Below are 15960 nucleotides of genomic sequence, written 5' to 3'. Positions count from 1 at the left end.
ATTTTATAAGACTCCCTGCTGTTTCATACATACCGCAATTATGGTTCGAAAAATATGATGCAAAGTTGATACAGCAAATATATTTTGAGAAGTTTATGCATTTATTTAGTAAATATTCGAAAATCGTTTTCATCTAAAAGATTTATGTGTACTTTTATACAAAAAAAGCATTGAAACGCATACCTTTTATGAATATTTTTCAATGTGCTGTGGCGAGCAGACGGAGTGGATATTTTTAAATATGGTTGAAGAAAATTCTAAATTAAAAATATTTTCAAGGTACAATAATACTTCCTATCAACCAGACAGAGTTTTTATTATCTTACGTGAAAAGTAGAAATTCACAAAATTGTTTTGCGTGATATTCATCTGCTATTTTATTATTGTTACAAAAATAGAAACAAATTGTTGTTTCATTTTTGCCGTATAAAACATTATATCTATATTGAATTCAATGTCTACGATATGTCCAGAGAAACGAAAAGACTGAAAGGCTAAGATACTTTATTAAATACTGGGGCTAAACCCGCGACTCCGCTAGCGTAGAAGTGGGGAATGGCATACATATCTTTAATGCGTTTTTGTCAAGAATATCATGCACTCTTTTTAAGATTGAATATTTTTTCAACACTCTAGCTAAAATATAAATTAAAATGACAAATGAAATGATGAAATTCTTGGAAAAATCGGGTTTAGAGCCCCGTACTACCTCGCCGGTGTGAGTTACGACTTTGTTGCCCTGGGCACTTTTGTAGCGTGAACAATTCTGAGAAATATGCGTCTAAAGTCAAAGTGATGCCATAAAATACCTTTGATCTGTAGGAATTTAAAGATAAAAGCTCACGATTGTAGTGTATTCTCTATGGAAAATTTTTACAGGCCTTGGTCCAGTTCATAATTTTAATATTAAGAGCTGAAATTTTCGGGGAATTTTTTTTAAGGTATTTCCAAGGAAATTTCGTGACGGGACTAACAAAAATTAATAGTTCAATAAAAAGAAAACACCCTAATGTATATACATAAATTATTAGCATGACGAGACAGGTTAAAATCCAGGTGACTGTCCGTCCGTCCGTTCAAGCTGTAACTTGAGTGAAAATAGAGGTATCTTGATGACACTTGGTATGCGGGTTCCTTAGTACAAAAAAAGTACCAGTTTGTAGATGGGCGTAGGCGGACTACTGTCACGCCTTTAAAACGTCATTTACCGAAAACTTATAAAGTGCCATAACTAAGAACTAAATTAAGATAAAAAACTATAATTTGGTGCAGTGAATCACAGTAGCAAGCGGCACATGTGGGCAAAACCTTAAAAAAGGTATAAGTATAGAGTACCTAAATATCCGTGAGACATTAATTTTATCTCCGAAATGGTATCAGAAAACCGTGGCACCACCCTCTTTACGAGAATCATCGTCAATTTAATACGATTTTACGATATACCCTCTGTCGTCCCAAAATGCTTGCCTTTCATCAGCCCTTTCAGGCAAGAAAACAAAAAAAGTCCGGGCGTGGTGTGAGCCGGGGCGTTGTCGTGGTGCAACTTTCAATTGGCTGCGATGTTTGTCGGACCCGATCGACCCTCCGTATGAGTCTCTTGAGGACTTCCACGTAAAACTTGGCGTTGCCGGTTTATCATGGTGAACGATGCTTTTAATGTCAAAAAAGACAATGAGTATCGTTTTCACTTCGTCGCAGGTTTCCCAACTCGGTCTTCATTAGCGACCTCTTCTCGGTCCTCAAAAAAAGCCTGGTGCCACAGAAACACACCATTTCTTGCTAAAGCCCCATATGTTGCCTGCTTTATCATATCAAAGGTCTCTGTCGCAGATTTACCGAGCTACAGAATTATTCTTCTTTATTGGCGTAGACACCGCTTACGTGATTATAGTCGAGTTAACAACAGCGCCCCAGTCGTTTCTTCTTTTCGCTACGTAGCGCCAATTGGATATTCTAAGCGAAGTCAGGTCCTTCTCCACTTGGTCCTTCTAACGGAGTGGAGGTCTTCCTCTTCCTCTGCTTCCCCGGCAGGTACTGCGTCGAATACTTTCAGAGCTGGAGTGTTTTCGTCCATTCGGACAACATGAAATGGCCAGCATAGCCGCTGTCTTTTAATTCGCTGAACTATGTCAATGTCGTCATATATCTCATCGTTCCATCGAATACGATATTCACGTGGCCAACGCGCAAAGAACCATAAATCTTTCGGAGAACTATTCTCTCGAAAACTCACAACGTCGACTCATCGGTTGTTGTCATCGTTCAAGTGTCTGCACCATATAGCAGGACGGGAATTATGAGCGACTTATAGAGTTTGGCTTTTGTTCGTCGAGAGAGGACTTTACTTTTCAATTGCCTACTCAGTCCGAAGTAGCACCTGTTGGCAAGAGTAATCCTGCGTTGGATTTCCAGGCTGACATTGTTGGTGGTGTTAATGCTGGTTCCTAAATAGACGAAATTATCTACAACTTCGAAGTTATGACTTTCAATAGTGACGTGAGAGCCAAGTCGCAAGTGCGACGACGGTTTGTTTGATGACAGGAGATATTTCGTCTTGCCCTCGTTCACTGCCAGACCCATTTGCTTTGTTCCTTGTCCAGTATAAAGAAAGCAAAACTAACGGCGCGGGTGTATCAATATCATCGGCATACGACAGCAACTGCACACTCTTATAAAAGATTGTACCTGCTCGATTCAGTTTGCAGCTCGAATTATTTTCTCCAGCAGCAGAATTACACAGAATTTAATTGCGTATCTCTGCTCTAACAAACACTGCAGTTTCGGCTTACACCACTCACAGAAACACGTATCCGCAAATGTTTGTTTTGACTCTCCAGGTGCTCGGAGACAGCTGACTAGCCGCTCGTTCGTTAGCTAGGAACGCTCTCTACCGAACCCAGTCGATGCACGCACGCTCCGATACAGTCGCGACGGAAGAAAATCAGTCCTATTACTTTCTCGACAAACCCTGTATGGGCTTTATTAACCCCAGAAATTCTTTCTCATTATACCAACTCAATAACGAATCGTTTATTCGCACTTATTAATAACTAGCTGACCCCGCAGCCGTTGTTCTGCGTGAAATTATATGTTTTGAATCGAAAGGAAAGTTAAGTTGCATTTTCTTTTTCAATGTAACGCAGCTTGATAAACAAAATTTTTTGGTTTTTGTTCCGGTATACAAAAAAGATGGTTTTCCAACTCGTGAGTACGCCACGTATACCTGACCATGTGAAAAGCAGAGCATTTCCAAATTTATGCTACACACTATGCGACTATCCTTGTTTCCTGTTGATTGACATCTCAAATGCAATTTTCACTGGAAACGGAATACGTTTGAACTGAAATGGCAAATCGGTAGAACTCAAAGGAATTATTAGATTCAAGCATTCTGCCCCTTGTATTCGATAGCGCAGATTGCGGAACATATGAACGACAGATCCAACTTTGAGACGCAAATGATGCGGTGGCATACCAAGCCTGTCCAAAGAATTTAGAAATTTCACTGGATGAATCACGGCGTCGTCTTCATTGTCAAGACGATCGATCGATTTGTATGAGCTCAAGTCTCCCGGAATTTCACTTTGAATCTTCCAGTTTAAGTCATCAACATCAACATTTTTGGCAGCTATCATTGCACGTGCACTTAAGGAATCGTAGTCACGATAATTTGGCCAATGTCTGGTCATTTGTGATGAGTTCATCTTTCGTGAATTGATAACGGGAAGATGGAATTGATATCGAACCACCGGAAGCATCAACTGGAATTGACCCATTTCCAAGGTTTAGCGAAGACAATGTAAAATGTCTTCGGCAATGTTATTTTTGTTCGTATCCCATAATGGGTGCGGATTTGAAGGCTGATACGTCGAAATGATTATCGCGAAAAGTGTGCGAACTTCATTTGCATTCCAGTGATTGAAATTTTCCAGCAATTGTAATTGCTGGCTTACTTCTCCAAAACTCGCAGACACCGTACCATTCGCAGTACGCAATGACCCAAATGAAGTTGTACCGCGTTCATTAATCAATAGCAACCGAAGGTAGAAACAATCGTCGTTTTTCGGGTAGATTGTGTAAATTCGTCCTAATGCATTAGTTGATAACACACCTGGATGCCCATCTACTGGTTGGCCTTGCTTTCTGCGCAACTACTTCTTCGACGATGCATTCCAGGTATAATATCAAGGTATTTCCGAATAGAGCATTGTTCTCGCAAACGGATCATTGACGAAAGTTGAGAAAAAACTCGTAAATGTTAGTTTTGTTGCTGGTGGCTGTACTGTATTCCCTGGGTCGAAATACCCACTTTGGCCATTCTCCAAATTAACTGCGAGACGCACAACAGTCGGAAAACGTTCATGAATTACAAAAGTAAATATCCTACAAAGCGCTTTAGCGTATCGACCGTATCGTTCAAGACCAATAACCGCCATGTTGCTTCCCTTGGTGACGTACTTACAAACGCAATTTATAGATTTCACCAAACTGCAGTACTCAACATTGATATGAGTTTTGAATGTGAATTAAACAACAGTGGGGAATATAGCACGATCAATGTGTAGTCAACTTCGATATTCACTCTTCTAAATTGAATGCTGAATGTTCTGCCATTGTCGTCTGGTGAGCGACGCCGATAGAGTGGATATCCATCATTTCCAGATTGTGTTTCCGAAAGAAACGTGGATAGGGTTTCGTCCATTTATTATCAGACATACAAACCGAAGTGGGATTGTGGTGTTCGCAAGGTCCATGAACCATATTGGTTTTCATCACTTCGTATAATACTGGATCTTTCTCTGCATCAGGAATTTCCGCAGAAATAATTTCATCAATTTGATCTGGTGGAACCACTACCCACCATCTCAAGAAGAATGTGTGCGTGCGGCAAACTTCTCTTTTGCCAACAGAGTACATCTAGCATCTAACAGCACCATATATTCGTTGCTTCAAGATAATGTCCATCGAAGCTGTTGAAAAGTCTTGCTGTGACATCGTGACGATCGCTTTCTGATTGATCGCGACCCATAATACCGCACGTATGTCATCGCATCCTGGGAGTACTCGTTCATGTGCCTTGGGCTGCTAATGTATGTTGATGCCGAAAAGAACACCGACCGATATTAGCGCGACCTCTTCATGGCATCGTGACAAATTTCAATCTGTAATTGATCACTTTGTGTGAAAAACACATAACATTTTCACTGAATAATTTTCAAAATTTTTTGAAGCAAACGCCAAATTTGAAAGATTTAAATAATTAAAAAACAAAACAAAAAAATTGAACAACAAAATTTTTATGGAAAAATTAACTTTTTGGAATTTTTAAATTTTCTTTCCCGATCCACAACGAACAACCTCTTAAAATTTCATCAATATTGGTTCAGCCGTTCTCTTAGCGTTACTAACGAACAAACATTCAAGGGCTGTTTTTAGGGGTTTTCCGGCATTTATTCGAAAACCAGAAACCATCCCTGAACCTCAACGAACATTTTAAAAAAAGAATTATCAAATTTGGTTGAGTCGTATGAAAGTTATGAGCGTACATACATTTGGGCGATTCATTTTTATTTATATAGATAATGGAAATACAATAAATGATTAGGACAAAAGACAATTTTTTCCCCTTTTTTTGGGGTGGAAGGGCTGTCTTTATAGCAATGAAACACTGTGTTCAGTGCATTCTGCATGCTACTTTCAATAGTAGGAAAACTACCGTTAGAAAAAAAATTGTTTTTTACAGAATTATTTGAGTTACCATAGAGCTTTTAAATGACACCATTCAATTTTTGGAATGGAAACACATTTTTTCAGTATTTCACAGAAATAAATGTTTTTATAGCAATTAAACAAAGTATATATATGTATGTACATAAGATTTAAAAATCAATTTGTATTAATCTATGTTGAGACCATATGGTATTTACATATTTGAAGTTTTAAGAATTTTTATTAAGTAATGTGTGTTTATGATTAAGGCTCTTTTAAATTTTATTTGCGTTAAAGTTCTATTTAGAACCTTCAGGTTTACTAGCTGATAATTTTATTTCATTATATTATAATATATGGAAAATTACGTCAGTCCACAAAACCGATAAATTATGTGAAAAGTGTTGTATGTTCCTGAAACTTGGTACACGTATTTCTCAGCGCTCTGAAGAGGTTGCAAATTAGATCATTGCCAAACCCAAAAAATAGTAGAATATAAAGAGCTATAATATAATATACTATTATTACAGGAGCACAAACTACGAAGGATTTCAGTAAGGAGCAACATTAGCAGATGAACGTTGGGCCTCCTTCTAATAGAGGTATATCACACACTAGCAGAGAAATATCACCCGAACTTAGTGGGAACATTTATTTTCGAAATTTTTAATATAGTCGCAATAATCGTCCACCTCTGCTCGCTATTCGTCGAATTTTTCGTGCGTCAATGTCTTTACATATGACAAAGAACCGAAGTAATGAAAATAGTGTTGCCGTTCAGGCAAGTACTCCTCAAGACCGTAATTTGTCGATTCCAAGCCTGTCTCAAGAATTGGGACTGTCTCAAACCACAACCTGTCGGGTTTTGCATATAATTGTTCTCTTACTCAATTGAAGCCATTGCACCACTGTAAACGCGTGAATTTGCTGACTTAGTCTTGGAACAATTTCAAAAAGATAACCATTTTTTAAGAAAATCATCTTCACCGATTAGGGTTACTTTCATATGAGTGGTGCGATAAATAAACCAAACTGTCGATTCTAGTGCAAAGAAATTCGACAAATTATTCATTAACAACCATAACATTCCCCTAAATTAACAGTTTGATGCGGTTTTTGGTCTGGAATCATCCGTCCGTACTTTTTTCAAAATGAAAGTGATGACTCCGTTATTGTCTATTACAAAACCACTAATTTCTAAAAAATAAAAAACTTTTTTTTTTTAGTTATTTTGATGATTCACTGTTTTCAATGCTAAATTTTGAGTAGCATTGCTGAAGTTTGTAATTTTCACTTTTGTGCGGTTTTTGAAAGAAAATGCTCCTATGTGCGTCGGTGAAAAAGAAGCTAAGGTTTATCTTGTTTCTTGATTTTTTTCTAGTTTGATGCGGTTTTTGGTCTGGCAGAATAATCTGTCCGTACTTCTTTCAAAATGAAAGTGGTGACTCCGAAAGAAGTCGGGAGGTCATATGAATGAGTTATATTCAGAATTTCTTGAAATTATTGACTTCTTCACCACGTAAAATGTAAAAGCTTCGGCTGAAGTTAACGTTTTATACCCATAACACGGTGAGTTAAGTCAGTATATACTAGAGATGAGCGAATTGCGATTTTTCGATATCTGTGATTTCAGTGATTGCTATTTTTAAATCACTATGATTTTAGATTGCTATTGCGATCGCAACTAAGTCGACGTTCAAACGGAGATCTTTTGTTGCTGTTGTTGTAGCGGCAGATTCTGCCGATTTGACAGTGTTTGGCCGAATAAACGTCCGGGTCCCTTCCAGTTACGTACACCCGACTGTCGTTGGAACGACGGAACCTTTTGTCATTATTGGCGGCAAATTCTCTCTTGGTTCCTGTAACTCGAGTCAAGCTTTTCCGCCTTTCTTTTCACTACATTTTCGCAAATGTTGGAGCGGTTCGGCTTCCTGAAACTTAGAGCTTATTGCATAGTTCATTTGTATGTTGATATGATCCGCTTTTAATATTTTCAAAGAAAAACTAATGACGGGAATTCCATAATCCATCAGAATGTTTTGAATACCCGCTAATAATATTCTCAAGACCAAATTAATAACGGGAGTTTCCTAACCTTTGGGAAAATATTAAAAACCCGTAATTTTTTATTCCATATTTTTTTCTGAAATTAATTAATTACAATTCTTGTTTTAAATTAAATAATATTCGGTTAAACGAAATAATTATAAGAGCATCATAATAAAAGAATAAGTAAATATAAAACAGTAAAATTCACTGTTTCGAACTGCGATCGCAATTTGCAGTTCCTCAGTTTTTGACACATCCGTCAGAAATTTTGCACACGTCCTTTTCTCTCCAATTAGCTTTGAGTTTGCTAGTTTGTCGGAACTACTGATATCGGACCACTTAGCACATAACTCGCGCAATTGTATATATTTTTGGCAGAAAGATACACTGTTGTGAATAAAACATGATATATCCAGCATAAAGTACCCTAGAAGTTCTAAAATCTTTATATTAGGTATATGGGGCCTCACGAAAGTATTGACCCGATTAAAGACATTTTTGACACAATGAAATACTCTTGCCAGAAAAGGATTCTGTGTGAATTTCAATTTCATATATCACACATTGAACGATATTTTCGGTCAAAAGTCAACTATTGGTATCGGGTCAACATATTCGGTACCTAGGGGCTTGAACAGGTTTGATTGGATTTGGACAATTATTGGTTAAAAGGTGGCTTACTTTAAGGGAATTATTACCGCAAAATGTTTTTCCGTGGTATTAATAAATTCTTTACTTGTGTACCTGAAAATGAAAGAACCAAACGGAATTTTAAATTTTGTTATATGAGAAGTAGGCGTGGTTGTAGTCCGATTTCACTCTTTTCACAGAGTGACATCTTCTTCTTCTTAATTGGCGTAGACACCGCTTACGCGATTATAGCCGAGTTAACAACAGCGCGCCAGTCGTTTCTTCTTTTCGCTACGTGGCGCCAATTGGAGATTCCAAGCGAAGCCAGGTCCTTCTCCACTTGGTCCTTCCAACGGAGTGGAGGTCTTCCTCTTCCTCTGCTTCCCCCGGCGGGTACTGCGTCGAATACTCTCAGAGCTGGAGTGTTTTCATCCATCCGGACAACATGACCTAGCCAGCGTAGCCGCTGTCTTTTAATTCGCTGAACTATGTCAATGTCGTCGTATATCTCGTACAGCTCATCGTTCCATCGAATGCGATATTCGCCGTGGCCAACGCGCAAAGAACCATAAATCTTTCGCAGAATTTTTCTCTCGAAAACTCGCAACGTCGACTCATCCGCTGTTGACATCGTCCAAGCCTCTGCACCATATAGCAGGACGGGAATTATGAGTGACTTATAGAGTTTGGTTTTTGTCTGTCGAGAGAGGACTTTGCTTCTCAATTGCCTACTCAGTCCGAAGTAGCACCTGTTGGCAAGAGTTATCCTGCGTTGGATTTCTAGGCTGACATTGTTGGTGGTGTTTACGCTGGTTCCAAGATAGACGAAACTTCAAAGTTATGACTGTCAACATTGACGTGAGTGCGACTGTTTGTTTGATGACAGGAGATATTTCGTCTTGCACTCGTTCACTGCCAGACCCATTCGTTTTGCTTCCTTGTCCAGCCTGGAGAAAGCAGAACTAACGGCGCGGGTGTTGAGGCCGATGATATCAATATCATCGGCATACGCTAGCAGCTGTACACTCTTATAAAAGATTGTACCTGCTCGATTAAGTTCTGCAGCTCGAACTATTTTCTCCAGCAGCAGATTGAAAAAGTCGCACGATAGGGAGTCGCCTTGTCTGAAACCTCGTTTGGTATCGAACGGCTCGGAGAGGTTCTTCCCGATCCTGACGGAGCTTTTGGTGCCGCTCAACGTCAGTTTACACAGCCGTATCAGTTTTGCGGGGATACCAAATTCAGACATCGCGGCATAAAAGCATCTCCTTTTCGTGCTGTCGAAAGCAGCTTCGAAATCGACGAAGAGGTGGTGTGTGTCGATTCTTCTTTCACGGGTCTTTTCCAAGATTTGGCGCATGGTGAATATCTGGTCGGTTGTTGATTTGCCAGGTCTAAAGCCGCACTGATAAGGTCCAATCAGTTCGTTGACGGTGGGCTTTAATCTTTCACACAATACGCTCGATAGAACCTTACATGCGATGTTGAGGAGGCTAATCCCACGGTAGTTGGCGCAGATTGTGGGGTCTCCTTTTTTATGGATTGGGCATAGCACACTTAAATTCCAGTCGTTGGGCATGCTTTCGTCCGACCATATTTTACAAAGAAGCTGATGCATGCTCCTTATCAGTTCTTCACCGCCGTGTTTGAATAGCTCGGCCGGCAATCCATCGGCCCCTGCCGCTTTGTTGTTCTTCAGGCGGGTAATTGCTATTCGAACTTCTTCATGGTCGGGTAATGGAACGTCTGCTCCATCGTCATCGATTGGGGAATCGGGTTCGCCTTCTCCCGGTGTTGTGCTTTCACTGCCATTCAGCAGGCTGGAGAAGTGTTCCCTCCATAATTTAAGTATGCTCTGGGCATCGGTAACTAGATCACCTTTGGGGGTTCTACAAGAGTATGCTCCGGTCTTGAAACCTTCTGTAAGCCGCCGCATTTTTTCGTAGAATTTTCGAGCATTACCCCTGTCGGCCAGCTTATCAAGCTCTTCGTACTCAAGCATTTCGGCCTCTTTCTTTTTCTGTCTGCAAATGCGTCTCACTTCCCTCTTCAACTCTCGGTATCTATCCCATCCCGCACGTGTTGTGGTCGATCGTAACGTTGCGTGGTAGGCAGCCTATTTTCTCTCCGCTGCGACACGGCACTCTTCGTCGCACCAGCTGTTCTTTTGCACTTTCCGAAAACCAATGGTTTCGGTTGCAGCTGTACGTAAGGAGTTTGAAATGCCGTCGCACAGTTCCCTTATACCGAGTTGTTGATGAGTGCTCTCAGAGAGCAGGAGTGCAAGCCGAGTAGAAAAACGTTCGGCTGTCTGTTGTGATTGCAGCTTCTCGACGTCGAACCTTCCTTGTGGTTGTTGGCGTGCGTTTTTTGCCGCACAGAGGCGGGTGCGAATTTTGGCTGCAACAATATAGTGGTTCGAGTCGATGTTAGGACCTCGGAGCGCACGCACATCTAAAACACTGGAGACGTGTCTTCCGTCTATCACAACATGATCGATCTGGTTGGTGGTTTTTCGATCCGGAAACAGCCAGGTAGCTTGATGTATCTTCTTATGCTGGAATCTAGTACTACAGATAACCATATTTCGGGCCCCGGCGAAGCCGATCAGCCTCAACCCATTTGGGGATGTTTCGTCGTGGAGGCCGAATTTACCGACCGTAGTGCCAAAGATACCTTCTTTGCCCACCCTGGCGTTAAAGTCGCCAAGCACGATTTTGACATCGTGGCAGGGGCATCTCTCATAAGTGCGCTCCAAGCACTCATAAAAGGCATCTTTGGTCACATCGTCCTTCTCTTCCGTCGGGGCGTGGGCGCAAATCAGCGATATGTTGAAGAACCTCGCTTTGATGCGGATTGTGGCTAGACGTTCATTCACCGCAGTGAATGATAGTACTCGGCGACGGAGCCTCTCTCCCACCATGAATACACCAAACTTGCGCTCCTTTATATGGCCACTGTAGTAAATGTCACAAGGACCTACTTGTCTCTGTCCTTGTCCCGTCCATCGCATTTCTTGGACGGCGGTGATGTCAGCCTTTATTTTCACGATGACATCAACCAGCTGGGCTGCGGCACCTTCCCAATTAAAGGACCGGACATTCCAGGTGCATGCCCTCAATTCGTAGTCCTTGTTTCGTTTGCCATGGTCGTCATCAAAAGATGTGTCTCTCATCAGAAGCAGTTGCGAATCTTTCAATGGGGGTGTGTTTGTCGGGTCCCAAACCCAGCGCACAACCCTATGCAGGGGATGTTTCGCCTTCTCACTTTAGCTCGCCTTCAAACGGATGTTTTTAGGCTACCCAGAGGATACTTGGTCAAAGACCGGAAGTCGTGAGCTGCTTGAGTCATATGCAAAAGAATCGTTTCTGGCCACTCCCAAGTGAATGGCGATCAGAGAACTTTCCTCACTTGCGTGAACTTCTACACATGACTCCATCCTCCACAGAGTGACATAGGAATGTGAAAAGAATGTTAAGTTCCAAATTTTGTTGATCAGTCGGGTCCCGAGATATGGAAATTCACCAGATAGTGGGCGGTGCCAAGCCCATTGTCCAATTTTCTCACTGGCTCCGATAGAGCCCCCTTATACCATCTATACACCACCTGTATAGAATAATTTAACAGGATTTCAGTATTTAATAAAAAATAAATAAATAAAGCAGTACACATTTTATGCTAGCGACCAACCTAATTCAAAGCGGTTTTTTTAAAGGGGGGAAATGTTAAGTAGAAACCCTGTAGTTTAGAAAAAAAAAAATAATTTATAGCTCGACCTCCCCCGACTCTGTAATAAAAGCACTAATTTCTAAAAAATTAAAAATTTTTTTTAGTTAAATAATCAAAATTGATGACTGATTGAATATCTATTTTGTCCCCTTCAAAGTAATCCCCATGAGATATTATACACTTGTGCCAACGGTTTTTCCAATCTTCGAAGCACTTCAAAAAATCATTTTTTTTATCTTCTTCAGCTCCTCCTTCGTTGCCGTCTTTATCTCGTCAAGAGAAGCGTAACGTCGTCCTTTCATGGGTCTCTTCGGTTTAGGGAACAAGAAAAAGTCACAGGGGGCCAGATCTGGGGAATACGGTGGCTGCGGCATCATTAATGTGTTGTTTTTGGCAAAAAGTCGCGCGCAAGCAACGATGTGTGTGAGCAAGGGCGTTATCGTGGTGCAAAAGCCAATTTTTGTTCTTCCACAAATCCGGGCGTTTCTGGCGCATTGCTTTGCGCAAATTGCGCATAACTTGCAGTTAATATTCCTTATTGACCGTTCTTCCCTGTGGCAAGAACTCATGATGCACCACATCCCTGCAATCGAAGAAAACTATCAGTTACGATTGCGATACTTTTTAAACACACCTCGTACGGTTAATTAGGTACTAAAAAACTCAATTCTGAGTAGCATTGCTGAAGTTTGTAATTTTCACTTTTGTGCGGTTTTTGAAAGAAAATGCTCCTATGTGCGTCGGTGTAAAAGAAGCTAATGTTTTTCTTGTTTCTTCATTTTTTTTCTAGTTTTAACTAATCTAACCGTATGCGAAAAATCTGGGATTTTTTAATAAGCTGCAGATTTTTTGTTTGTCGTTTTTTCCCCTTTCCTTACATTCAACATTCTTTAATTAAACATTTCGATGTTTTCATATTTACGTCATATTTAAAAAACTTAAATAAAGAGAAACAAGTAAGTCAGGTTTATGTTAGCCGAATACCTGAAAGGGCCACAGACGGGTATAACCTCTAACGTGTTGGCAAAACATTATATTGTATTATAGTCCGGCTTCGACAAATTTTGTGCCAAAGGGGAAATACCTTAAGAGCACTATTTGTGCAAAGATGTTTGATTTGCATACTGTGAAGTGAAAGAATCAAATGGAATTTGCTTCAACTGTATGAAAGATATGGACATTAAACAATTTGACAGACAGGGCCACGCCTACTTACAACGCATCTTGCCATCCCGTTTAATCTTCTGCTTCTTTACTTGCGCAGACACCGCTTACGCGATTATAGCCGAGTCAACAGGTCCTTCTCCACTTGGTCTCCACAACCCTGAGTTGAATTTCCATTGTTGGTGGTGTTAATGCTGGTTCCTAAATATATGAAATTATCTACAACTTCAAAGTTATGACTGTCAACAGTGACGTGAGAGCCAAGTCGCGAGTGCGACGACTATTTGTTTGATGACAGGAGATATTTCGTCTTGCCCTCGTTCACTGCCAGACCCATTTGCGTTGCTTCCTTGTTCAGTCTGGAGAAAGCAGAACTAACGGCGCGGGTGTTGAGGCCGATGATATCAATATCATCGGCATACGCCAGCAGCTGTACACTCTTATAAAAGATTGTACCTGCTCGATTAAGTTCTGCAGCTCGAATAATTTTCTCCAGCAGCAGATTGAAGAAGTCACACGATAGGGAGTCGCCTTGTCTGAAACCTCGTTTGGTATCGAACGGCTCGGAGAGGTCCTTCCCGATCCTGACGGAGCTTTTGGTGCTGCTCAACGTCAGTTTACACAGCCGTATTAGTTTTGCGGGGATACCAAATCCCTGTTTAATCTACACTAATATTATAAAGAGGATAGATGTGTACCTATTTTTGTATGTTTGTAATGAATAGGCTCAAAAAGTACTGGGCCGATTTAAAAAATTATTTCACCAATAGAATGCTTCATTCTTCCAATTTGACATAGGCTACATTTCATTTTGAAAGAAAAATTACGGATCCTTTGTAAAATTTGAACAATGTAACCGAAGGTGTAGAAAAATGAATCTTGAAATGTCTTTCGTCGAATGCGCTGCCAAAACTATTAGTGATACGAGTACGAGTAGAATAAAATAATGTACAACAATATTGTAGAACGTCATAATGTCTACAAAAAACTCTGCGGTAGCATATGTACAACTATTGTAGTTAGTTCACTACAACATCTTTTTTCATTTTAAACATTAATGAAAATGCTAACCAAATTCAAATCATGCTATTTATGTGTTTATATTAATCCTTATCCAAATAAATTATTTTATGGTCAAGACTATTTAACTACCTATAAAATAGTTTTTAAATTATTTAAATTGGAGTTTCCATTCAAAAGATATTACGAATTAAAAAATTCAAACAGTAAACAAAACCGCCATAGCGCCGTGGCCGTCAAGTCAAGTGCTGAACACATTGAGCACGACAGACTGCAACCGACATCTGTCAAATATTAAAATACACACGTTCTTAGGGACACAGTTATGTAGTTGTGCAGCTGCCTCAATACCTGTGTCCCTAAGAACGTGTGTATTTTAATATTTGACAGATGTCGGTTGCAGTCTGTCGTGCTCAATGTGTTCAGCACTTGTATGATGATAGAAAATCCAAGCTGTGCCGAAAAAAATAAAGGAATGACCGCCTATTGACCGCTTCCCTTGCCGCTGTAAGAGCTTCGCCTACAAACTAGCGTAAATATGATTGCATATGTATGAGCTTGCATACATATCGACGCAGATTTTTGCGAGTCACGGAAAAATATTTTAGAATGGACAAATATTATAAATCGACAACTCCGTTGTTGCCACTTTTCTGACTTCTTTCTGTGAAGAAGCATCAGAAAGTTGTTCAATTTATGATTTTTAGCTTTTGCCATCGTCACGAAAAGACGCTTGTACTTTTATTTTAGTTTTTTAAATTGTTGGAAATCAGAATTATTTATTTTTGTTACGGTAAAATATATTTTAACATTTGTTGTTGCATTTCAATACGCATATTTTAAGGTGTTGAAACTTCATTGTCTGCAGTAATTTTTAAAAATTGCAGATCTCAGCCAAGCAATAAAGTTTAGTTATCATATTGACTCATTTCTATTATTCTACCCTTACCCTTTATCTTCCAAACTTATTTAATGGTTCCACTGCGGGTGAAGCCGCGGGTAAAAAGCTAGTATATTTATATAATAACTATATTTGTTTTATGTGATACAAACGAACGTTAGGTAAACAAAACTGTTACGCGCTGTAGCAACATGTTGCAAAGGTATAAAAATATAAGAAACATGATTTCGGAAAATACGCATGGAAATTTAAGGTTTTGCAAGTTATTTGCTCATCAACACATGGCATTTTTATAACATAAGCCATTACAGTTTCCATTCAATAAATCAATAAATTTTACATAAACACCAACATAGTTCTATTAATCTTTACACGCTCCTTTGTTTTAAATGAATATGTAACATCTAGTGGTTTTTAATTTGCATTTCAAAATATGTATATTTAGCAGTAAAATGGCTTATCAAAATATTATTTTTCCACAATTAAAGACAAAAGCGTAAAATGCGCTTAATTTATGTCAAATAAGTTTATATACACTGATGATTATTTATATATGTAAATCAGAAATAATTACAAAGTTTTAGATATGTACAGGTTCCTATTGTGTTGTTGGTTTTACTTTTGTAGCAATAAAGGTAAACGTCAGCGCATACTCCTCATTAAATTTCTGGTATAATTTCCGGATATTTTGACTCATTCGATAAGGCAAATTTTACGGCCTCTTTTGGTGAAACTCGATGTTTCCAAATACGGTTTTC

The 15960-nt window shown here is 39.5% G+C and overlaps 1 protein-coding gene and 1 long non-coding RNA gene across 52 annotated transcripts in view; one reads left to right on the top strand and one right to left on the bottom strand.

The window, feature by feature from the left end:
• Window positions 1-15960, top strand: part of LOC105230773 (twitchin) — a 152963-nt gene that overhangs the window by 43779 nt on the left and 93224 nt on the right. The window lies entirely within an intron of this gene.
• LOC125779607 (uncharacterized) overlaps window positions 1-15960 on the bottom strand; it is a 128475-nt gene that overhangs the window by 98938 nt on the left and 13577 nt on the right. The window lies entirely within an intron of this gene.

The sequence above is a fragment of the Bactrocera dorsalis genome, chromosome 6, assembly GCF_023373825.1.
Source record: "Bactrocera dorsalis isolate Fly_Bdor chromosome 6, ASM2337382v1, whole genome shotgun sequence".
Lineage (NCBI taxonomy): Eukaryota > Metazoa > Arthropoda > Insecta > Diptera > Tephritidae > Bactrocera > Bactrocera dorsalis.
Note: the sequence above shows the minus strand (reverse complement) of the source record. Positions and strands in the feature narration are given on the sequence as shown.